Here is a 25,660-nt window from a genome sequence, read left to right as displayed (position 1 = left end):
ATACCACTTAAGTCCTGTGATAAGACGCCTGACATTTCCGACAGCCACAACTAACATGTTTAGCAGGCAGAGTACTTCAGAAAGTACTAAATCTATTTTCCGCTGAAAAAGACGCTACTGTATAACGAGCGAATCAAAACTTGTACAAAACTCTGCTAGTTCACTTGTTAGCCAATGGCAAAGTTAAAATTGTACAAACAATCTAATAGGTTTGACTCATTACCTGCAAAAAACTTATTACCTTTGAAGTCGAGAGTGATATGTATTAGGTAATGCAAACGAAAAAAAAAATGTATGAGGTGTTTGTTTTGAATTCAAGTCAGGATAAAGCTGTTTGCTCAAGTAAATTTATGGAAAATTTCGATGCTTTTGAATCGCTGTAATGTAAATAGCGTGAACCCATCTATTTATAGGGTCATATAACAAAGAAGGCATCTATTTTTATGAAGAGTCGTACTGCAATTTAAACAATAGATTTGCCACAAATCCTCTTTTCAACTAAGCGTTAAAAAAAGTAAAAATACTACAGGTAAGCTTTTAGTGGTGTATTCTTCTTAGCAGTGATTGCCTTTCTGGAAGCTTTGGTAGCATGAAAACATGAAAAAGAGCTATTTGTGGCATACTTTTTTAATATATCTTTTTAGGGTTTCGTAGCCAAAATGGCTAAAACGGAACCCTTATACTTAGTTTCGTCGTGTCAGTCAGTCTGTCTGTCCGTCCACGGCTTTACTCAGAGACTAACAGCGCTAAGAAATTTTTTAACAAAAAAGTGAAACCGATTGGATTTTTGGAGTCTTTTTGTATTTTTTATTTCAACTCCAAATTTGTTATTTTTACGGGTATCCCGTGAAACCATATCGAAAACACAAGCTGAGACATGGATCCACAGAAAAACCAGAAAAAGAGACCAGCGCTGGAAATCGAATCCATAAATATGTAATACCCTTAAGAATGCAATAATGCCAGTATCTACATAGTTAATAATAAAGAGGTTGCAATGTCGTATCTTTTGCGACAAAATTATCTGTCATTCACCTATTTATTATGTACCACCTGGATTATTTTGAAAAAAAAAAAATGTTGCAGGCCTTTATATAAGCAATCACCTTACAAAGAACTGTTGGTGTCGCTTTTCTAAAAGCTAGAAAAAAAAACTGAAGTTTTACTTCCTACATTTATCCAAGTTTTTTTTTTGGCACTCTTAAATATTATTTCAAGAATATGTGAGTCATTATGTATATATTACTGTTCCAAAAGCTTACGTGAATCACATTAGCCAATGTGGGGAAAAAATAGTTTTTATGAAAAATTAAAAAAAAACATATCTCAGGAAATTACAAAGATAGGAAGCTGAAACTTACAGGAAAAAATACTTGTCATAAGGGCTCTTATTTAAAAAAAATACAGGAAACATTTGATTAAAGGGCCGATTCTCCATGCAAATACGGCTACGCTCTTTACAAGAAAAACTATAACGGCTAAGTTTTTTTGTAAATAATTAGTAACTAGGTAGTTTAAGAATAAATAGCAGTTTAAAATATACCTGAAATGAACTGAAACAATAACTTTGCTGAACTTTGCTCAATGGTAAAGTCATCTTTTTCATTGATTGGACCTGCACAAAGTAACGCCTGATTCAATAAATAATCAATATACCTACACTTGGAAGCTTCCGTACAGAATACAAAATCCTTAGAAATATTACTTGATTTTTTCGTAACGGCTACGGAACTCTATCTTGGGTGTGACCGACATGCTCTTGGCTGGTTTTTAGAACTAGTCTCTATTTACTATTAAAGACACGAAAACTTTAAATATTGTGGACTCGTAACGCATTTTCCACTTACGGGAAAAATTGGCAAAATAACATCTTACCGCTTATTGTGTCTTGTAGAGTCGTATTATCATATCAGAAGTCAGGAAGATAAAAATATATGACAAACAATGGCCGCATTGGTTAAAGAAAATATTTGATTGTGTGCGTGTTTTGGATATCTATGACAGTTTTATTTGGGTATGAAATTGTAACAACGTAGCTTTTGCAATGAGTTTTGACGTGTCCCGTACGTATCTTGATCCTTGCTCCCCGCGACCAGCTGGGCTACTACGAAACTCGAAACTCGAATTTCGTATCGTACCGTCCCTCTCGCTCTCGTATTAAATAGTATAAGTGTGAGAGGGACCGCACGACACGAACTTCGAGTTTCGAGTATCGTAGTAGCCCAACAGTGACAGAATAAATGTAGCGCTAAAATAAGCTAAAATCAACTTCCGTTGTAAATGCTCTGACTTTATCAGATTTTTTTTAAAGATTAAAGTACGGAACTATGCGACATGTGTAGGGTGGAAAAGTCTTTCAAACATAAATACAAACATTGGAACATAGAACCTCCTCCTTTTTTTGAAGTCGGTTAAAAAGCTATATTTAACGTCAAATTTTTTTTTCAACTTTACTACATGTAAGTAAGTATTTTCTGTATGATAAATAAGAATATTATTAGCAAAATATGTTTTATTTGTCTAACTAGCAATTTAAAAAAACAATTCGAAAAATAATCTAGATTTTTTCGATTGGAAAGCATTTCGGAGCTCTACCTGTATTAATTTACTTTTAATCGTTTGAGGAATGATGTAAAATAGGAAATATTTATGAAAAGTCGGAAAACAACACTATGTATTTACAAGCTTTCATTTAATTTGTTTGAGGTTAAATCTTGCAAGTCAAGTTTTACCAACTTCCTAAAGGAAATTGATTTGAACTTTGTTACTTTATTTGCAAGTTGGATCACAACGTAACTATAGTATAGAGTTAGGTACCTTTACCTACCTAGTCAACAAAAATAAAGTTCGCAAGAGCTTGTCTGAAGAATTAAATTTCCAAAAAAAAATAGTTAAACTAGTATTATTCGGTCTAATAATTTTACACCCAAATGAAATATAGGTACTGTACTGTACTTATGCCTCGAAGCAATGGCAACAAATAGGTAGGTACGTACGTGTGAAGCAAGTTATTAGCTACACTTACACATGCATGGACTTCTAAACGTTCCAAATTAGATGCTATTACACTCTGCTAGAGTTCAGTTTGCGCCGTCAATTAAACGTGGCATTTCATTAATCGTACGCCTGACCCCTGATTTCAATATTCAAGCAAAGTAACATGATTTTAACGCATTGCTTCTAAAGAGCCGGCAATACGCAAATAACGTTTACTTCTGTTTTAGTTCCTGGTCATAAATTATATGAATCGAAAGGAGTAATTTAATAAAATTGTAGAGCTAAAAAATATTCATTTGAATGTGATACGTATCATTTACTGGTAAACTTGTGTGAGCTTCTTAGCTGCATATAAACCGAACTGAAATGTACTTAAATGTTATAACCCGACTGCCCGAAGGAGGGTTATATTTTTTTATTTATAAACTAAGTAACCAAAACAGTCAGACTAATCTTTTATTAAAGAACTAAATATTCAGTTAAAATAATATAATTTACTCAGCGGCGGTGGCCGGATCTCGCCGCGCGGCAGCGCGGCACCTAACGATCATTTTGATTAGAATTCGCGCCAATTTTTCTCGCCACTTTCAGAACGTGCGCGTTGATTTCAGATTTTTCCCTCGGAACATTAGATAATATTGATTATGAGGACTTACATCAGATATCCTATCTCAATAAGTTTAGCGGATTGTCGCGATCTTTCCATCTGTTTTGATTTCATATCAGTTTATCGAAAACTTTGCGGTTAATCGCAAATTGAACCTGTGTTGTGGTAGGTAATCTAAAACGGCGTCTCAGCCAATCAAGCGCAAGTATGTCGCGATATTGGCGAGCTGTGATTGGCGCCGCATGACGTGATATCTATTTCGGTCGTTGGCGAGTATTGCGCGCGCAGTGTTGCGCGAGTGTGCGGCGCGCGCTACGCGCTGTCGGCGCTGTGTGCGTGTGTTGTCGAGCGAGGCGCGTTGGTCTGTTTACCGAGCGGTGCTGCGGCCGGCGCGCGCTCGAGCTCACGTGCGTTCTGTGCGAAACGAGAGTTTTCCGGCGGCTGCTGAATTGTATTAGCGTCCTATGGTGTTTTCCTTTCAGTTTATCGGTGTTAATTCGTTCCGGGCGTAAACTAAACATTCGGAGCCCTCAAGCTTCGAGGGTACTTTCTGTGCGGCTAATAAAAAACATAGGTGTTTTCGGGCGGATGCGATGAATAAATTTTGCAAATCGAGTCTGTGTGTCGAAAAGGTTCGTGAGAGCTATGCTTTGATCGGTCGGCGAGTGGTTGTGGATCGACTCGGAGTTTTGTTGGTGACCTGTGTGATACTGCGACTGTGCAGGCTCTTACCGAGGCCTCTGGAATCGGAAGACATCCGCGTTGGAATCCGCAGACACTTGTTACTCTGCGAGCCCAGTACCGGCGTCTGAGGTAAATAAAATACTTCCCTCTCTATCCTTCGCCTTCAAAAGCCTTGCTTGGTAACCGTGCCGTCATTTTCTTTCTTCCTTTGCTAATCATTTTTATCTTTATTACATTTTCTTTCAATTCGTTATGTATATGTAGCTAATGCGGCTTAGTTTAAAAGAATGCATGTCTCAAGAGTTTCTACGTCTTAAAGAAAAACAATTAATATACGGATACAATACTTACCTACTCAGTTTTGAGCTAAATTATCAAGCTTACTTAAGAGCATTCATATAATTCAAAGGCTCGTAAACATGGTATTCATATGGTACAATGATTGATGTATCATTATTGTATTCGGTATTTCAAATTGTATTGCTTGCTTATTGTACCTTTTGGCAAGAAAAACTAAAATATCATAAATATTGCATGCTTCGTCTGCTTATAAAATATTTTCCAGGAACTCCTTCACAAAGCGCGAAGCTACAATAAAAAAAAAACTTTCAGTTCTTGAATCTCAAGGACTTTGCACTGCATTGACAACACTCGTAAATTGGCACATTTGTTATCTAACATTGTTTTATGTTGCTTTTGCTGTTTTGCACGCATTTGTTTCATCATTAAAGCATATTACAAAAACTGCTTCAGGACTTTCATTAGATTAGGATGGGAAACTTGACATTTTAATTTTTAACTTTTACTTATCGTATCTGAAGAACGTCAATACAATCCAGAAGCTTAAACTTAACCTAACCCTACCCTACTAACATTTTATTTTTATTTAAATTAAAGCTGATCTCCTCCTCCTAGCTCTCTCCTCCTAGGGGGATATAGGAGTGGTGGGTCTAAAAATAAATATAAAGATATGAATTTTTGAGGGCAATAGCTAGTAGGAATTGATAAAATTTGTATTTTTTTTTAATCAAGCCTATATATTATTTCATCCGGACTGGGTTCGAAACGATTGACACCTAAAATCGGACGAGTAGTCTTCAACATACGTTGTTTCATAATATGTAACATAACATAATGTTCATATAAAGATACATACACCGTTAAAATCATAACACTTCCTTTTGGTTTTTCCATTGTCGAGTAAAAATACTAGCTAATTGTGAAATTTTCATATTAATCAGCGGTCATTATAGAGCCATTTCATAAAATGTAAACCTAAACTTTAACCATTGGATAAGTATTATTCAGCAATGAATGAATAGACGAACGTGATTAGAATATAATATTTTTTTAACAGCACTAGAGAATATATTTTCTGATCACGAGAATTCAATTATTAAGTTTAAGCGGTATGAATAAATTATTATCGTGGTAATGGACGATTCCGGTGGCATCAAAAGTATTATTATATTTTTTAAACAACAGTTGTCTTTTTCAATATGTAGTAAACTCATCATCTTACTTTACTTTTCATTATTAAGTACACTAACTTTTGTCCGTGAAATTCGGTTATCGCGCGCTGTTTCGTCGGGAATTGCGATTTTTTCCGGGATAAAAAGTAGCCTATGTCACTCTCGGGCCCATAAACTAACTCTATGCCAATAATCACGTCGATCCGTCGCTCCGTTTCGACGTGAAAGACGGACAAACATACAAACACACTTTCGCATTTATAATATTAGTATCGATTAGGCAGTAACTCGTCAATTTATTTATTTCGCTTATTTTGCATGATACTGATTTGTATTTACCTACCAAACCTTACACGTAGGCCAGGCGACGTAGCCGACGATTTTCTGGAGCGACCCTAGTGCTTAAGGTGTAGTGCCCAGTGCTTGTATCGCTGGAATTCTGAATACTTAGGTAGGCACATTAAATCATAATCAAATAGGACTGAAATTCCTTCCAATCTGCTCATAAAAAGTTACCGATAACAATTCTTACGTTTACAAAAATACCTACTTAAGAATAAACAGATATTTGCAAACCTTCTCCTTTTTGAAAGTCATTTAAAAATGTGCATGCGTTCTAATCTAAACCAACTGAAAGTAAATTGTTTGAAAACAATCTATGTTATTATAGTACTAATGTTAAACAGCCTATACTAGGAGTCAAATGGCCGTCACGTTGCTGCCGAAGCCGTGTCAAAAGAACAATGGTCAATAGGAAATAAATAATATTTTATAGCAGTGCCTGCGTTAGGATAATTTAGAAAATCCAACGCTTTGCGGTCATGGCATAATTTTTTAACTAAAACCAACTTAGATAAGTTAAAAAATCCTGAAATTGTCATTTCAATGCTCAATATCTCAAAAAACTTTTGAAGCGATTTTAATGAAATAAGTTTCAGCTTTGCTGCCAGCTATTTGACATAAAAAAACTTCTGAAATCTAGGTAACTTTAGATAATTTGTTAGATCAGTGCGGGGCATTTATTACAATATAGGTATTTATAATTCGAAAATACAATGAAAGATGCGCTTATTATTGCTATGAAGTTTTCTCCTTTTTGTCTATTTAGTCTCTCCGTTCATGTTTCTCCGTAGCGAATACATTAATTAAATGAAAATTTATTATGAGACATCATTGCAAAACATTTTCACCAACTCTACCAAATTGACTTAAGTTTTATCACTTAACCACAAAATACTTCGCTGGTTTTACCCGCCTGTACTGACTAACCTCATTTTAATTTAGCATTTCTGACAATAGAAGTATAACTGTCACGGATTAATTAAAAGAACTAAAAATAAAGTGGTCAATGTAGACACTGAGCTAAGAATAGAAAATGGCCTTGTTCAATGTAATATTAAGCCTATATTCAGTGCCCAACACTAAGAAGTTAGGGAACAGGCAAAATAATAAATCTACGTACTATATTTCCAGAGCCTTTTTCATACTAAGTAGGCACATTGTAAAAACTTTAAATTAATTCGTCATTATAAATCTTTTATGTACTTATAGGCACATTTACCGCTTACATGAATATCCCTATTGACGCAAATCTTCTTTATGCACACCTATCTATACCTACCGCTTTAGTTATGTTAAGTTTTCCCCTAACGTCCCCCATGCTATTGCGCATTTATCTCTTTATGCGTATTCCAAGGTGTTTCAAAATGTGCAGGCGTTTTCTGTAATCTTTTCATTGAATATAGACGCATATGCGATCTGCCAATAAACAATTGACAGCAGCTGTATTTTTTTACTGTAATCATCCGCAAAAACGCTAACGTGTTTCAATTATCCTATGATGTAATTACGGTTAAAACACTGCAAAAAGATTAAATTAAACAATCACGAAACAAGTAAAAAGTGTAAAAACTGAAAACGACATTATTTTTACCCGACGGCCCAAAGGGGTTTATGTTTTTGAGCGTATGTATTTTATTATGCGCCTTGCTGCAGTGCTCGTGGTTCATGGTAACGCTTAGGCGTATATTTGTAGGTAGGCGTATAATATTTGGTTCATTCAGAAAAAGAGAAATTTGTTATTTACAAGCAACGTTACGTGACAAATGCACCAACTCCGTTTTACAGAGCTGGACACTTCATGAATGGTCCTCGCCGCCCACGCAGCGCTCGAGTCTGTTTTTATAGCCCACGGCAAGCTCGAAAATAATTGTTTTAACAGCACGACGAATGTCCTCGGTCCCAATAGAGGTTGCAGCTTGTAACTGACATTGTAAGGATAGAACTAGGATAAAGGGGTGACGGGTGACTCAGGGAACAATTTAAAGCCAGAATTAATTTTAAATGTTGAATACATAATTGCTTCGCATTTCACAGTGTCGCTCGCGTCTTAACTAAAGGATTTTCAGTAGAATGCATTGAGATTGTTATGCATAATAATGTTCGTTTTCGAATACATTTTGTTGCACATACACAGTATAATTATTTTGTTTGAAAGTGCACACACCGGTGATAAGGAGCGTCAGGCGACGTGAGGCGGCACTCGGATCGGCAAGGCCTCCACACGAATGAATGGATGTTAATTAGTATATGTTTGTTTTTAACACATACCTATACATACACACACTCACAGAACTGCGTACACGGAACTATGTTCTTAGCTTCGTACATACGGTTGGTTGAAAAAAGAATTCGTTAGCAAAGCAAACGTCAATTTTAGATAAAATAACATTTTTATGTTTGAGATTTAGAATTCAACATTTTTCGGAGATACTGTGTGTACGTGCGCGAACACAAGTTTGCCTATTAACGTGGGCAAGTGTATTTGATATTATGATAAACGCAAAATTAGGCAGTGTAGCTGCGCGGTAAGGTCGGTTTTACCTTTACACATACATTTTCGATAGGTGTTAGTGCGATCGTGAGAATCATTTGTTCAAAGTTTTGTTATTTTTTATAGAAACTCTGACACTTAATCACTTCTAACAGCTCAAAAGGCGGAAGTCATGCGTTTACAGAAATAATATATTAACGCAGTTGGGTGTTTCAATTTGAAGCCTCGTGTACGAGTGTGCCCTTGACAGAAGGTCAATTTAGCGGCTGCGTTTGGGAACACGGTTACAACACACATTATTAAATCCTATGAACTTATGTTTGTTTACGCCTTGTTATTGTGTATTCGGTAATTTTCGAGTGGCTGTCGACCACTTCACGGATACCGAAGGACGATGCTTAGCACCTACGCGGAAAGTGTCACCTATCACATCACATATTTAATCGTTTGCCACATTGTGCAATACATACCTGAATTGTGTGAATTTTCACTCGTAGTCAATAACATTCATGGTTTATTTACTAGTTTACGACCAACTGTTGGTAAGAAAAGCGAATAAATGTTCGCGACATGATTCACTGTAGTCTGTTACGATTTCTGAAAACAGCCTCCTCTATTTATTTACAGTCATGAAACATGTTTCCCGCATTACAACTATATTGTGTTTAGCTAGTGTTAAAATACCTTCGCCATTAAACATAATTACTGAAAATCTGAAGCCTGTGAGGATTTTGCCATAACACACTATATGGATTCCTCTTTTAGAAAAAAATGATTATTATTACCTATTATAAAACATTATCTATTTTAGAGTACCAAAATATATTCTTTGATAGTCATAAATACTAATATTTTATTAAATGGCTAGGTTAACTGGTGTTTTTGCTTGCTTATTTTATTTGGAGTCTTTTTGTATTTTTTATTTCAACTCCAAATTTGTTACTTTTACGGTCATCCCGTAAAACCATATCGAAAATACACTCTGAGACATGGATGCACAGAAAAACCAGAAAAAGAGACCAGCGCTGGGAATCGAACCCAGGTCCTGAGCATTCCGTGCTGCGTGACATACCCCTACACCACCACTGAACAGGAGTACATACACGAATTATCTCAGGGTGCTTATTTCTACTACGCTACTTAAGCAGCAGCACTAGCGACATCTATGTTTCGCTCTAATCGAGAGACGTTACATTCTTTCGGAACTAACTGCTCACCCAGACAAGAGATGTCGCTACTAAGCAATCAAATTATAACTGGTGTTTTTTGTCCCAAGATATTATTATTATAACTGCACGCTGCAAGCCTTGCTCTATCTAGGACTGGTCCACGCACTTATTTCCATATCCTTTAGGCATTTAATGTTATCTACCAGATAAAAAGTTTCTAGCAGTACATAGTTAAGTTTACGACTGCTCGTTTTATCTTGGAAAATTTGCACTCGCAAATGGCCGTCCGCATCTCCGCCTGACCCGTTTGCGAGATCTCAAATATTGGCTCTACGATAGCAAACAACCTTATCCGAGTACGTTTACTTCGTTTATATGGTCAGATACAGCTGTGTATAGGATTTTATGGCTGCGAGAAAATTAAAGCATGTGATGCCACAAGCCACAATGCAAAATAACGCTAAAGCATACACAGACACTATCTAAAATATCATCGAAAAATTTTGCAACTTAAAATCAGTGCCACGTTCTGGAGTCGTACTGTGAACAAAGTTAGAATGCTGTTTCCTTTCAGTAATTTGAAAACATTGTTGACTTTGAAATTGCCGCAAACAGTAGGTACACATCTTATGACGTGTTTTTGCAGCAAGGCCACAATTTCGCTTCGTTCTCAGCCCAGACGCATCAATGGCGGAAACGTGCTGTAATGGACGCCGAAAACAATCGCTCTTCAATTCTACGCCGCGTGTAATAACACCGCTAAATCTCTTACATAAGACGCTGTAATTTGATTTATATTCAGACAACCTATTTCTGCTTTAAGTACAGAAGTACGCACGTAAAGTTGGAGCCAGAATGACTAGGGAAATAATTGTAGTTATTTAAGTCTCTGCTCGTCCAATCGTTTCAAGTATTGATATCCAAGCTACTCATCGTAACGACTCTGCCAAGAGTGCAATACAATTGCAAATGAAACGTAAAAAAGGTAAAGCATAAAATGTACATAAAATAGAAGAGCATTAAAAATAAATCAGGAATAGAAGTGGACGCTACCGTAGAATAGAATATCCACATTGTCGCTGACACGGTGCCTGTGGCGGGGTAATCAGGCCACAGGTCGGGCTAGGAATGCGAGCTTCTTATTGACGCCTCTAATGTACTGCAATCCATTAGCCTTGCAAGCCATTTAGCCATTTTATTTGGGATTGTTAAACGTTTGCTCTCGTTAAAAGGTTATTAACTAGAATTACCGATCGAACCGGCGTGATCGTGATTGGATTGATGCTGATGGTAAATTAATACGTTTAATCAAATAAGCACACAGTAATAACTTTGCAAGGTCAGATGATAATCGTTTCAATGAGATAAATCTTTATGCCACCAAAGTTGACTATTTGGATCCACTGTTACAAAACATCTGTTATTATAAGTTAAGCTTTAAGCCCTATTAAATTAAAATGTTGTTGAAAAATAAAACTTAATTGGCTGACCTCGCCGTTCAATTAGGTTCTCACTGAATCGGAGTGCAAACAGTTTCGTATCTCACGGCCGGGTACTTGTGAATTGGTGCACTGAGGCGACTCTGAGCGCAAGTGGGTCGATAGCGCACTCTTAATTACGATAAAAACCACGTATCCGATCATAAATTGTATAATTATCGCGCTTCAGCTCAAACGCGCCGCCGCCGTCGCGCCGGCAAATTTGAAGAGACTATCGAAGAACGTCACTAATGATGCAAACAGTTTCAGGGTAGCAAGATTAATCATTTAATGTATTCAACAGAGCTCTGTTCGTGACCTTATTTTGTCACCGATCACTTGTTGCCGTAGTTAACTTTCATGCATGATATTAGAAAAACATGTGTTATCAAATCTTCATGATAATGATCAGGCATTTTAAAGTTCCGAAGAAAAGCATAGTGATAAAGATCAAAAGATCTGGCGGATGATAATACGAGCAGTGTAATAGGCTCGATTTTGAACTCAAATTCAATGAAACGGAAAACAAAGAGACTTTTAATTTGACTCTTGAAATGTACATATTGCTAATGCTGATTGAATTGACCTCTAGCCGTAATAAATAAATATAAACCGTGCAGAAATAGTTACGATCTGAAATTAGGTTTTCCTTAACTACAGCAGTCAGACAGCCAAGGACAATGCAACACCATTGTTATCGAATCCAGTTGCTATTTACGTAATACTCAAATTACATGTCTTGGCTTGTTATGAATAATTAACCTCCGGAGACAAAAACCATCTGTACTTTTAAGATTTTGGATTTGCATATAAAAAAAGTAATTATTATTTAAAATTATTTTCTTTTACCGTCTCTTTTTCTGCTGCCTTATAAGAGTGCTTATGCTTATGAATAGCTTTTCCATCTAAATAAATATTTCAAGCCCTCGCATTAATATATTGTTATGAATTTTGAGTAGTTTAGCCTAGAGTCTAGGCCCTAGACCATGATCTACACGGTAAACAGCCCAGGTCGGCCGTAGTCCGAACTCACACGTGCATCACAGTATCAGTACATACTACTTACTTACTTAGTTACTGAGATGTCTTTTGACGCTGCTATATTCTATTCCCTGCCTAAAATGTTTCTCTTTATTGCAATTATGTATAGTACTGAGAGCTTTACCAGTTGGAAAGTTTCGTTACCTATAGTCAGTCAGTGATAAGAGAGCCAAGAGGTCGCAGTATCGCGTGTATCGGCCGACGAACGACTCTATTACAATTTGTCGGCATCGTTACAACCACCGAGATAAGGGCGGCTGTTTTGTATAACATGCAGATAGACTTTTGATCCTTCGTAAGGTTATTTTGTTTTGCATGCACTTACACATGAACCTACAACTTAGAAGCTTTGCCGTTATTACTAACTTATAGATAGCTGACAATTAAACCGTCTACATCTACCATTTTAATAATAGCTTAACATATGGCGTGCTTTGTATTCGTAGGTGTTTTGGCTCAAATTATCGTTCATTATGATCATCAGTTTGAGGCGCTATTTTGATACTCAAAAACGTTTAAATCTTTAAACAGTGAACAGTGCGGAACAGAGAGATACCTATCACTAGTTCACGCTTGAAGTGTAGCCTTAAGCGCTCTGCTACAAAATCAACTGGTATAAAATCTTCTTTAGTTAGCGCACGCGCTTGTTCTGACTAACTGATAAATTCATAAATAATGGTAGTTAATAAAAAAGTGATTGCCGTCCTCACCTTGCGCGCAGGTGTAGCCAATCACAGGTCCGGATTGGTCCTTCCTTTCATTCACATTATAAAAATGTTCATGCTAAATATACTGTCATCTGTCTGTTAGATTTTGATGTACCTACGTATCGTTACTGTCCTGTTTTGAATGAAGGTTGTTTCTAACACGCTTACTGGAATTAATTATGATACTAATAAGCTTTAAAATCACACATTTATCACGATCTGACTCTTGACATCTTTCATTAACATAAAGCAAATTATTTGTGTGAAAATTAGTGAGAAAAATATTACAAAACGTGTGTAGATATCTAAATGGAAAAAAACATATATTTCAAGAAATACTCCATAAGAAAAAAAGAATAATTATAAATATAGAATTACATGTTTATCATCATCATCATCCCAGCCTATATACGTCCCACTGCTGGGCACAGGCCTCCTCTCAGAACAAGAGGGCTTGGGCCATAGTTCCCACGCGGGCCCAGGGCGGATTGGGAACTTCACACACACCATTGAATTGCTTCGCAGGTTTGTGCAGGTTTCCTCACGATGTTTTCCTTCACCGCAAAGCGGTGAAAAGGGATGATGATGATGATGATGATGATGAAAGTAGAATATCTTGGGTAGCACAGGAGACGTGGCGGAATAATGATATTCCTATGGTGGCCATAAACATAAATATTATGTAAATTGAATCGAATATTGATTAATTATAGGTTGATAAGAACCTTGTGGAGGATGGTGGGTTCAACAAAGTGTGTCAGACTGAGTTATGATTCTCGTGGATTCTCTAAAGGTCATGAGAGCGGAAGATAAAATGTCGAATTAATTGGTTAACAATACCATCTTTGATTATATAATAATAGAGTATTTCTGAATTTAAAAAAAAAGTTCCATTCGATGGATTAAATTAAATTATATTTAAAACTGGCTATTTGAAAGTCTGAAAAAAATGTGATGTCTGTGAAACAAAGTGAATAAATTTGCTGGAAAATAGAATTTTCCGTACAAACCGACAAACCCACTTAATTATCAATGCTCGGGGGAGTGCAATATTTTCGTACCACTCGTTGACCTGACAGACACGCCATTTAGCGTTTGCCGTCCTAATTACTTAGTTTCAATAATTAGTTTAAATAATGATGGCAAAGGTTTTTTTTCGCCACATGTTGTATTCGCCCAGATGTTCACTGAAGTTAGTCTTTCTACGAAGCAATTTGCCATCGACGATCACATAAAGCACGCGGGCGAGGCATCACTCGACGCTGCGTTTGAAATTTTATTGCTTTAAATTATATGTTCCGAAACGTTAACTCACTTACTAATGTTACCACCGTAATTATAGACGCGTAGTAACTACAACCAAAATTTTGCTCTACATAAAATCACTGAACCATAAATTTCTATATACACTAAAAGTGGTTAACTTTTTAACATGTTTACAACAACTGTCAAAACATGTGTCTTTTTTTCTCTTGTAAGCGTAAAATGAAATGGCAGTTGTTCGAGGCGAATTGGTGTTCCTAAAGATTCGAAAATAAATACAAAATGTCGAAATCAATGGCATCGGAAATATAAGATATAAAGCAAAAATAACGGGCGGGCCTTGGGCTATTTATTATTTAATAGGTATCGGGTGTGAAACTGTTCAGTTTTGAGAAACACGCGCCTAGACACGTGTGTGACATAAATAAATGTATTTCAGAAAACCAATCATATAAAAGACATTAAAATTTATGCTCACTTGCATTCACAACGGTTATGTAGCTAACTTTAGTCTACATTAACGTTAATTTTTAGGTTCGTTTGTAACTGACTACAATTTTGTTAATTTTAAATTTGTAGCAATTTTGTAGAATAAAGGAGGATGCATCTAATTTTACGCTATTAGTTTTGAAACGTAGTCTCTAATACACTTCTACATGGCGTAACGTGGAATCACTAGAAAAAAACACATTGATTAGCGTGACACTATGATAATATTATTGTAAAAACGTATTCCACCATGACTTGAATGACCCAGGATTGAAAACAGTTGACCAGACTAGGAACAATAGATAATCTATAAAAAAAAACAAGAAATATCAGAAACGGAATGAAGCCTGTCGTGAGAGTTGTCCATTTTTCATTTCTCTGAGTTCACGGCCACACGCCGTTGCAAATCTTATGTCAGGCCGTAGGTAAAGCCGTTTGGAGCCAAGCCAACTTCACTGCTTTTGTTTTCTTAAAAGCTAAACTTATTTTGTTATCTAATCGTTTATCACGCCGTGATTCTGTTATGTCTGTAAAGCTAACGCTTTCATTAATATCGTGACCATCAAGTTTGTTTATTTCCAGAATGCCTAATTAATTAACGACGGTTTTTTTGAAACAATTTGATTTCATATCATCTTATTATATTAAATTATTTTTCAGTTTTGTATTCAGTTTCAGTTTATTATTCAAAAACAAGTTACACTGTGTATGAACATTTAAAAAAGTCTCAACATTTAGGTCATATTAGACGGTTTATTGGAATGAACGTTTACTGGAGTGATTTCTTCATTTTTCTTTCATTTCATGATTACTCTCGTTTTTTTTTCTGTTCAAAAGTGTCACATTGCTAGAAAGATGCAAAATGAAACACGAAAATAAACAAGAAGTTAACCGTATTATTTAACCTTTACAGCAAGTATCTCTAATTCTTGTAATTTATTTGACACAAAAACAAATGGCTTTTGAAACTCACTCCCGACACGCCAGTGGTTGTTATTGTTTATCTCCAGCTCTTAGTACAAATTTAAAAACGTTTAATATTGTACCAGAGATTGTAGACTCCTTAAATTTTCTTGCATTTTCTGTTATAACGAAATGTAATCCATTTTCTTGAAAATCGTCAGTTAACGAGTGTTCAATCATCATACGTAGATGTAGTGCGGTTTCGTTTTGGGTGGTCTGTTCCTTTGGCACTAGTCCACAGGTAAAGGTGAATGTAATAAGAGGAGATCATTAATCTTTCTTAATGTTTTTAACACTAATGCCAGCCTTTTAGGCGCCCAGTATGTGGAGCCTGGATCCAGTTTAATAGTTAAATATAAAAAATCAACTGAATGAAAAAACACGGAGCAACCTATAAATAATAAACATCGTAATTGTATCCGCAATGCCCGTCAGGGAGTTTTGGTGACATGTATTTTGAAGCAGATCCGTGTTGTTATTTTATTGTTAACACAATTCCAAATGTCACTGTAGGTAAATTAAATTTGATCTGATACCAACTACCTAACTAGAAAAGAAACCATCACGAATATCAGCGGCTTGTGACAAAGTAGGAACGACGGAGGGCAAATTTAATAGGTTTTTTTAATATCCAATCAAGTACTTCTATTTGATAAATTTATTGAGTCACATTGACGGATGATAATGATTTATCATAAATGCTAGTCCCGTGAAAAGCCGCCGGGCGCTCTGCCAGTAGAACTGGGTCGACATTCGATATCACAGTAAATAAATATTATTTGTATTGCTTTTGGGATCATTTTTCATGAACCGAAAGCGCCTTTAAATGTACTCGTTGTAATGGACGCCACGTGACACGACATGGAAAAGTTAATTAAGTGAATATCCTAACAGTATTTATACATGCACAATATAGGTAGGTTGAGTTTCATTGAAAATAGTTTCTAGGTTTACGGTTATCGTAATTTATTGGAAACTGAATAAAAAACAAAAATAACTACCTCTGATTTTTTGTACTACACATTAGCAGGGTTTCCCTACGACTCAATAAAAAACGGGCACAATGCCAAAGGAAGCAAAAATACAAATTATTGTTAAATTATGACCGCCAATGTTGTGATTTTATAACACAATTTGACTTTTTCGTGAAATAGGGCGGTGATTAAATTTAACAGTTATATGTGTACCACTTCCTTTCTTTTCCTTTTTTCGAAACGATAAATCAAAATATGGAGTACTTAGATAAGTTATTTTGACGTTCTTTTTGCCTGCAAGAATAAAATACCCAACTGAAAAGCCTAGTTGCCCAAATCTCATCCTTTCAAAGAACCGACAAAAAGTGAATAAGTACCTGCTAACATATTTATTTAAAAGCTGGTATAATCAAACAAGGGGAATGCCCTGTCCAGTCATAGTGTGATATTAGACATTAGGTACCTACCTAAGTACTCATATATTTTGTAATCATCAGCAATTTCACATCACAGCTCAGAGAAAAGAGTTCCAACACTATACTCAACGAATTAGGGTTATAATTTCAGATACAATACTAAAAATATTTACGTGTGTACTATATGTATATGTATTTATGCACATGCTGTGTGCATGTATATATAGATTACTGTTTAGTATCAGCTTTCAAATCATAACAATGAGTCGTTCACGTGAACTCGCCTAGGAATTTGCTGTTTCTGCTAAGTAAAAAAAATAATATTCATAAACAAATGCTTGATTGCATGACCTCTTGGAGATAGACGTTGGAATTTAAGTGCTAATATTTCAGGTAATTTTATTGTCTCTGACTTAAATATTTTGTAAATAAATGTTTTATGTCTACCCTTGCCGCCGTACGTTTAACCATGTTTAACATTGAAATGACATTCACTTATACAATCTTTGTGATAATGTAGGCAAATATGAATAATCTTCACTGAAAAAAGTATATCAGTAAGTATATAAATTGATCTTTTGGCCTCGAAACTTACTCAAAAACATGCCGTTTGCTGAATAAAATAAAGATTATATTGAAGTTAAGACGAATCAACGTCAAAGGAGATGCGTGCGGGTTTGAAAATTTAAAATTCTTAACTATCACTAAATATTCTAAGGCTAGATATATGCATGTGGACAAATTAGGATCGTCGCTTGTTGATATAGGTTTAAAAACATAGGTGCATTCTTAGATTTGTTTTGAAGTTGTATTCTATTGAAACCCTTTGTTCTGGTCCGTCGTCTTATTGTCTACTCGAATATTTGAAGAGTGTTGTGCTGAAAGGGATTGAATTGTTTATTTGTTATTGTTAGACTTGCATCGAGAGACTATCATTATATATAACTATACACATGCCTACAGCAACTCCGGCTCTTCATAGCCATCATATTTCTGAACTATTAGGTAGTTGATTTGTAGAGTGCCACAAACTTATCTTAAGTCGTTTAAGTATCTCTAGTGTTGCCGTTAAATTTATACTATTTTTACAGCATTAAATCCAGTTTTGACCATCGGGACAGATATAATTTGTGGCACTGCACAGAAAACTATTCCAAAATTTAGTTAAGCCAAAGAAAACCACCGTTTCGGGTTATAAAGTATCAGACGCTTTTTAAAGACGGCTTGTGCTTGATATACACAGCAGCTTTAGCAGGAATTTAAACCCCAACCCGCCTCTAATACGATGTATTTAATTTTATATTATCACTTTAGTAGCACAGCACTTTAATAGTTTCTGTGGGCTAGTCTACAGTCAGTGACTGACTAATCCGCTTTTGCATGTCCTTATTAACGCCTTTGAATATAGGTATAATATGGTATAATACGGTACGGATAATCTAAAGATATTGCAGCTATTCTAATTTAGAACCAGTAGAAAACTGACGCTACATGGACTCTGTACCTAAGCTTATAATAAAAGCACGTAAATTATCACTGCAGAAAGTGCCTACCTTTAGTTCAATAACCTTATTGAATGGGCATTTCTATCTACCGTTGTACCCTGGGTTTATCTCTCCGATTTCAACAAAATTTGAAAAGTAGTCGCAGTCCATTATTTTGAGCTGGAAAACAGGGTCTCCAGATATGTCCCCAAAATATTGGACGTATGTGTCCGTTTTGTTACGAATTTTCCTTAAACGGACACATCCATACAATATTTTGAGGAAACATCTGGAGACTCTGTTTTTCCAGCTCGGAATCATGGACTGAGTCTGCCTACCAAATTTTGTTGAAATCGGAGAGATAAACTCAGGGTACAACGGTAGATAGAAATGTCCAAATCATTCATGCCTTTTAGATTTCATAAAGTTAGTAGGAAGTATAAAAACCAAAGCATTTTCAACATAAATATCATTTAGCTTCAATAAAAGACGTAATTTTTTTACCGCCTATATATTTCTTTACAATGAGTATATTAAACGTCAAGAAACGCAAAAGGATAGCGGATAACGGCATTTCCATATCGGCTTTTGTGTAGATAAAATGTGTAGGGAGTATTGTATTTACTAAAATGTGCACCTGCTGTTTATGTTGCGGCAATCCTTCACAGTGACTTTGGTTAAATAAAGCCTTAACACAAGTAGGATGTCAGTTATTAGGGTTCCGGAGCCAAAATGGCAAAAACAGAACCCTTATAGTTTCACCATGTCTGTCTGTCTGTCCGTCCGTCCGCGGCTTTGCTCAGGGACTATCAATGCTAGAAAGCTGTCATTTTGCACGGATATATATGTAAACTATGCCGACAAAATGGTACAATAAAAAACTAAAAAAAAATATTTTATATAGTACCTCCCATAGACGTAAAGTGGGGGTGATTTATTTTTCTCATCTAACCCTATAGTGGGGGTATAGGTATTTTAAAACCATTAGGGGTTTGCAAAGAAGGTTTTTCCACTCAGCGATTTGTTTGCGAAATATTCAACTTGAAAGTGCAAATTTTCATTAAAATCGAGCGTCCCGCCCCCCTCTAAAATCTAAACCGGTGGGTGGAAAAATTTGAAAAAATTCAGGATGGTAGTAAATATACCAAACTTTCAAGAAAAAATATAACGGTTGAGTTTGCTTGAGAATTATTAGTAGTTTCAGAGTAAATAGCAGCCTAAGGTATAAAATATACCTAAACTATGGAAGATTCCGTATAAAATACAAAATCTTTAGAACAATATTACCTAATTTTTTCGTAATGGCTACGGAACCCTATTTCGGGCGTGTCCGACACGCTCTTGCCCGGTTTTTTGTGGATGGTGGTAGTGAGATTAGTCACAATACAAACCGCTGTGTAGTACTGGTATTGTCGCTGCACAAATGTTCGGTCTTCTGACTAATATGATGTTCGGTTCCAATATTTACACATATTGAAAATTTACCGAGCACATTGTTTTGTTGGTAGGACCTACTAATTCCAATAGATAGCAATATTACCAATAACAGCAATATGTCTAGAAGCCATTGAGAAGCTTGGTGTATACTATAAAAAAATTACATTTAATTGTCTACAGCTACTAAGATGCCAATTTGACTTGTAGTTCATTAAAAAAATCTACACCATCTTTTTTATTAAGAACCTGAAAACCAGATCGTGAAATTTCTCTTCACAACACTGTTATTACATTAATAACATTACCTTAAAACAAAGTCTCTGTGCGTTTTATTTGAACACTTACTTCCATTAAAGTCTTTCCCGGCGTTCACACAGCGGGCGGGCGTTAACGAACGAAACAAAATATACATTTTATTAGACATGGGATCTTGTTTGTCGTTTAGAAGTGCCTTTACTTCTAAAATACTTGTGTTGTGTGTGTACTTGTGTACACACTTTCCTAAAAGAATAACCATTTGCTTGTTCACTTCATTGAAGCAATAAGAATTGTTTTCATTTAATTTGTAATGGGTTATGAAAGGAGTTACAGAAGACTTTTTTTACGTAGGTTTACAAAAGACGCGACCCTGAAATAATCAAATAGAGATTTATCCACACGAGCTCCTGTCATGTAGGTACTTTTATCAAGATGACTAATGGTAAATTCATGATGAAAAACGCTGGAAAGATAAATAACGTGTAGGACGACGGTATATTTTAAAACTAGTAGCAGATGCTAACATTTGATCAAAGCGACAAAGCTTTTATTATTATGCCTCTGATATATGAGAACCAACAATTTTGTTAATGCTTTATTGATGTCTCGTCTCACTAATTAAAGGTTTAATGTTTGATCTGAAATGCAGCTTTGTTCAAAGGAATGTTGGTTTAAAGGGCAATTGGACTAGGTCATTTAGAAAGCTGGTACCGATATAGATAGTTAATATAGCATTTAAAAATACAATGAGGACCTACTGTAAAAGTTGTTAATCCAAAACTAGGGTTAGAAACTTAGCTGAAATAGCACATTCGTTAATTTAACAATCACACCACGTGCGAAGTGAAAATGCAACTGCTATTCTGCTCAACCAATCAGAGAAGTATTTTACCGAGGCCACGCCTACGCGCTGCGCACTGCCATGAGGCTAGGTAAACTTATTATAACATTACTTAATTGCATGATTGCATATTTTCTATGAACCAATAACGTATTAGAGGTCGGCACGATGCGTCTTCACGTATTCGCAATTTATGTTTGTTAGTGGTGATTGCAAAAAATTACAATTAGGAGTTTAATGAGTAATTAATGATTTTACAAACCAAACCACTACTGACTATTTTTTGTTGTCACTAAGTTCAACTAAATATTTGTAAATCTGTTACCTTTTCCATAAAAGGTACATCATTAATGTAGCTTAAGTTTCTCACTTTGTACAATATTTTCCGTATAGGCATATAATTATTGCACGACTTCATGAAACACAAATCGTGATGCATTGACATACCTTATTTATATTATTTTATATTTTAATGGACAATAATTTGTTAAAAATCTTTATCTTAACCGCCATCGGCAGAGGTGAGCAAGTGGAAGCATTTAAAACTCCACATTTTAGCATCATTAATTATTGTAATGAAAAATAATCGTGTGGAATATATTATATTAAATCTATTGGGAAGTCAGTATTAATCACGACCTGACAAGGTTACCGCGCCTATGTGTCATTGTGTCGAGATGAGACGGAAATTTGATATCTACGAGTATATTATATTTATTATATTTATTATATTAGGTATTAGAAGCCGATGGAAACTAAAATAATCCATTTCAAGTGTAGAGATGATCATAATCCTAAGTAATGGGGAAACAACTAGACAAAGGCATAATTGAGTGATCTTTAATGATAGCTATAAAAACGTATTTGAAAGTGAGTAGAATTTTAGGAACGCAGTGATGCTTTTATTCCATAAAATTTATGTAGAGTTTGAAAAAGTAGATGTTAGGAAACCAATTATGGTTTAATAATTTGGATACAAACATTAATTTAACAACGTAGTTTATAATAACAAACTGTTTTTAAATTTCAATTTATTAACATTGTAATTAAATACTTGTAGATCAAATAAAAAAAAATAGAAAAATAACTTTCTAAACTGAACCTCAAGTCGTTTAAAAACAAAACTTGAACAAGGACTTGGTTACAGCTCACACTTCACTATTCTACGTTTGGTACTAATACTTAGTAAACATCTAACAACACCACAAAAGGCATGATACTTGGCGCCACTCAGAACAATGCGTAGTTAAACTCAAACACCCCAACTCGCAGTTTGACCCAAATTTACGTCTGACAATGGCCCCATGAATCGGCTGACCCATTAAAAGCACCCACGCGACCTATATGGTTATTGGATACTGTTAATAAACATTATCACTTCTATTTGAAACATAATCTAATAAAACCATGTTTTTCTTGATTTTCGTTAACTTCGAAAAACGGCCCAGTTCATTGTTAAAAATGAACTTTGAAATTAAGTACAAATCTAAAAAAGCGGTTCCTATACAATAACAACGTATTATTTTTGTTTTCGTTATATCATTATAACAGTTAAACTAAACCTCAAATATGAACAAAATAAACAAATTATTCAAATCGGTCAAGCGTGAATCGGTCTTAGGGAAAAACTAAAGCTTTATAATTTGTCTATCAGCTACTACTATCTTAAACAGGTAGCCGGTTTGATGTTTTGAGATTTTGTGGCGTAGAATATAATAGTTTTGCCCTTGACTGTATGAAATTCGCGATGCAAGAGTCCGACTCGCACTTGGCTGGTTTTTATTATTTTATACTTTATCTTGAAGGTAATTTACTCACTTGTCTTGTGTATTGTAGCTTAACGTCATACAAGTTCACAAATATGTTAATAAGTTAAAGTGGGAAAAGGGATAGGTAAGCTACATTAGCAACAAAACAACTTGTGGTTTCAGTATCACTTGAACTTGAAATAATGTGTTATATGTCGATGTTTGCAGTGTGCGTATTTCCTGGAAAATAAATGATACATAGCAGTTACAGCATTAATACTTCCTATACATATAAGCAGGGAGCGAAATTTTCATGGCTTTTTTTAACCTGTCATAGTGACTTCTCACTTATCGACTCTACCTAAATGATGTCGATATATTAGACTTTAAACTAGATTGTCGTAAACTTATCATGTTATGTAGAGCGTTTTTTTTCCGCATGCAAATGGATATTTGAATTTGACTGTAAAAGAAGTAGTTTAAAACCGGAAAATATGAAAAAAAAAACATGTATTTCTTTTATAGAGACATTAATGGAACACTTCTTAACATTGTAACAGAAGAATTTAAACATGAAATTGAAGAAAACACTGAACTGAAATTTTTAAATAAGAAATTGCTATCAATTCAGTTTATTGCATATGTCTTTTTCACATTTTTAACTTCTCGAAAGTTAACTGGAAGAGATCGAGAGTGGAATTTTCATGGCATTTTTGACCTTTCATAGTGACTTCTAAATTAACTTTCAAGGAGTTAAAAATGTGTAATAGACATATGCAATGAACAATGAATGGATAACAATTTCTAATTGAATAATTTCAGTTCAGTTTTTTTTAATTTCATGTTGAATGAAATACATGTTTATTTTCATATTTTCCGGTTTTAAACTACTTCTTTTACAGTGAAATACAAATATCCATTTGCATGCGGAAAAAACACGCTCTACGTAACATGATAAGTTTACGACAATTTAATTGGAAGTCTAATATATCGACATTTTTAGGTAGAGTCGATAAGTGAGAAGTCACTATGACAGGTCAAAAAATGCCATGAAAATTCCGCTCTCTGCATATAAGCACGTAAGATTTAGTGGTATATCTTACCAATGATATTAATGAAATAAGAATATATTTTGCAAAACCTACTCGAGAGTTCTATGTCGATCAGGTCAAGTCAGAAAACTACGCTCGACATACTTTCATTAAGTATAAGCAACATAATAGGCTAACATTATAAAGTAACGGATTGGTGTGTTTAGTTTTTCACCTTTCGATAAATAAAATGACATCATAATTTATATATATGTCAAATTAGAAGAATTTATAATTATTAGAAAATATAAAAAGTTTAAATTAACAAAATTAAAGTAAAAAAAATAAACTCCTGAATGTTGTTTAGTTTCCTGAGAATTACAGCTAAGTTGCCATTGATTTATGGTTGCAATATTAATCTTACTAACGCCACTTCATGTCAGCAATAACGGAATGCAGACCTCACAATGCAGCCTTATACTTACTTAGCCATTCTTTAGACGAAGCACTAAACAATATCCATCAAACGAGGTTGTTCAATATATTACTCGGATTGTAATATCACTTTATAGCCCGGGTACTAAGCTATAAACTTATAATTGTTTGTCGTTACATTGTAATTAAACGTCTAAATTGACGACACCGACATAAACTAAACTGGTTTTTCACATCAAGTTTTATCCTCAAGGTTTTCCTGCTTTCCTAATTTTCCTTCAATTCCGCATAAACTTACACTTATCGCTTTTATATGTATAACGCTAGTAAAGTAAATGGAAAAAGATTTCGTATCACAAGCTCAGTACCTATTACGAGCATATCCATATAAACCAGAAACGACTTTAACTCCATTCGTAAAAACCGTAGACACATTAAGTCCATTATTATGTTAGGGAGGGAACGAGAACTAATTTAATAGAAGTTTGATTCTGTCTCAGTAGCGAACCAAGAAATAAACAAGTCTCTGATGGAATTAGCACAAAACTAGCTGGTTTGACGTCTAAAAGTACCGCCATTTTCAAATCAACAAACATCTAAAAGATGTACTAGTAAGTAATTCAGTATACAAGTAGAATTACATACATAGAAATCGTTCTTTGCTGCAATTCTTTCAGCCTCTGAGTGCCCGTGCCAAAATTTCTCCTCTAATTTAGCTTCCCCGTTTCCTTTCCAGGAAGACTGTAATTCTCCTTTGTCCGCTTTCCCCCAATATAAAAAAAAGTTTTAACTATTTATTTCTCTGCTCTGTACTCTATGGTAACGGGTGTGGTTGCTTTCAAGGGGTGTAATAAGCGAGCAACTTCATTCGACTTCGAAATGAGCTATAAATTGTAATGGAGGCACGACGTGTGTGAATGGCGAGCATAGAGGAGCCTAATACTTTAATAACATTGTATGTATATCTTTAAATGTATGCTTTAGACTTAGTTTGAATTTGGATTTATACAGCGTACTACATAAATGATTGCACTAGTTTTGAAGATACACGTTACTTTGTGAACTGCAAACAGAAATCGCAGTGATTTTTCTTAGCAATTATTTTTAAGCCATTTTGGACAAATTACCCAGTAAAAATAATTATTTGCAAATTAATGCAAAGATAAAATATTATCTGTTTTCATTAAGAACCTCTTAACCCAGAAAAAGGCTTGTTTTTCATTCCAAAGAGATTATTGTCACATCATTGATCGTTAAACAAAGATCTTTTTGATATTGCAATTTTGTTGTAAGGAAACTCGTGCGATTTGCTAAAAAAAAAAGGTAATCGAAT

General features: G+C 35.0%; 1 protein-coding gene across 1 annotated transcript in view; it reads left to right on the top strand.

Annotated features, from left to right (window-relative positions):
• Positions 1-3,933: 3,933 nt before the first annotated feature.
• The window catches only part of Atf3 (Activating transcription factor 3), a 51,261-nt gene continuing 29,534 nt past the window's right edge, over positions 3,934-25,660 (top strand). Inside the window, exon 1 of the mRNA XM_074090145.1 lies at positions 3,934-4,417. The gene's annotated coding sequence lies outside the window, so the exon portion shown is untranslated. The remainder of the gene's footprint in view (positions 4,418-25,660) is intronic.

This window comes from Choristoneura fumiferana, chromosome 7 (assembly GCF_025370935.1).
Source record: "Choristoneura fumiferana chromosome 7, NRCan_CFum_1, whole genome shotgun sequence".
NCBI classification, from domain to species: Eukaryota; Metazoa; Arthropoda; class Insecta; order Lepidoptera; family Tortricidae; genus Choristoneura; species Choristoneura fumiferana.
Note: the sequence above shows the minus strand (reverse complement) of the source record. Positions and strands in the feature narration are given on the sequence as shown.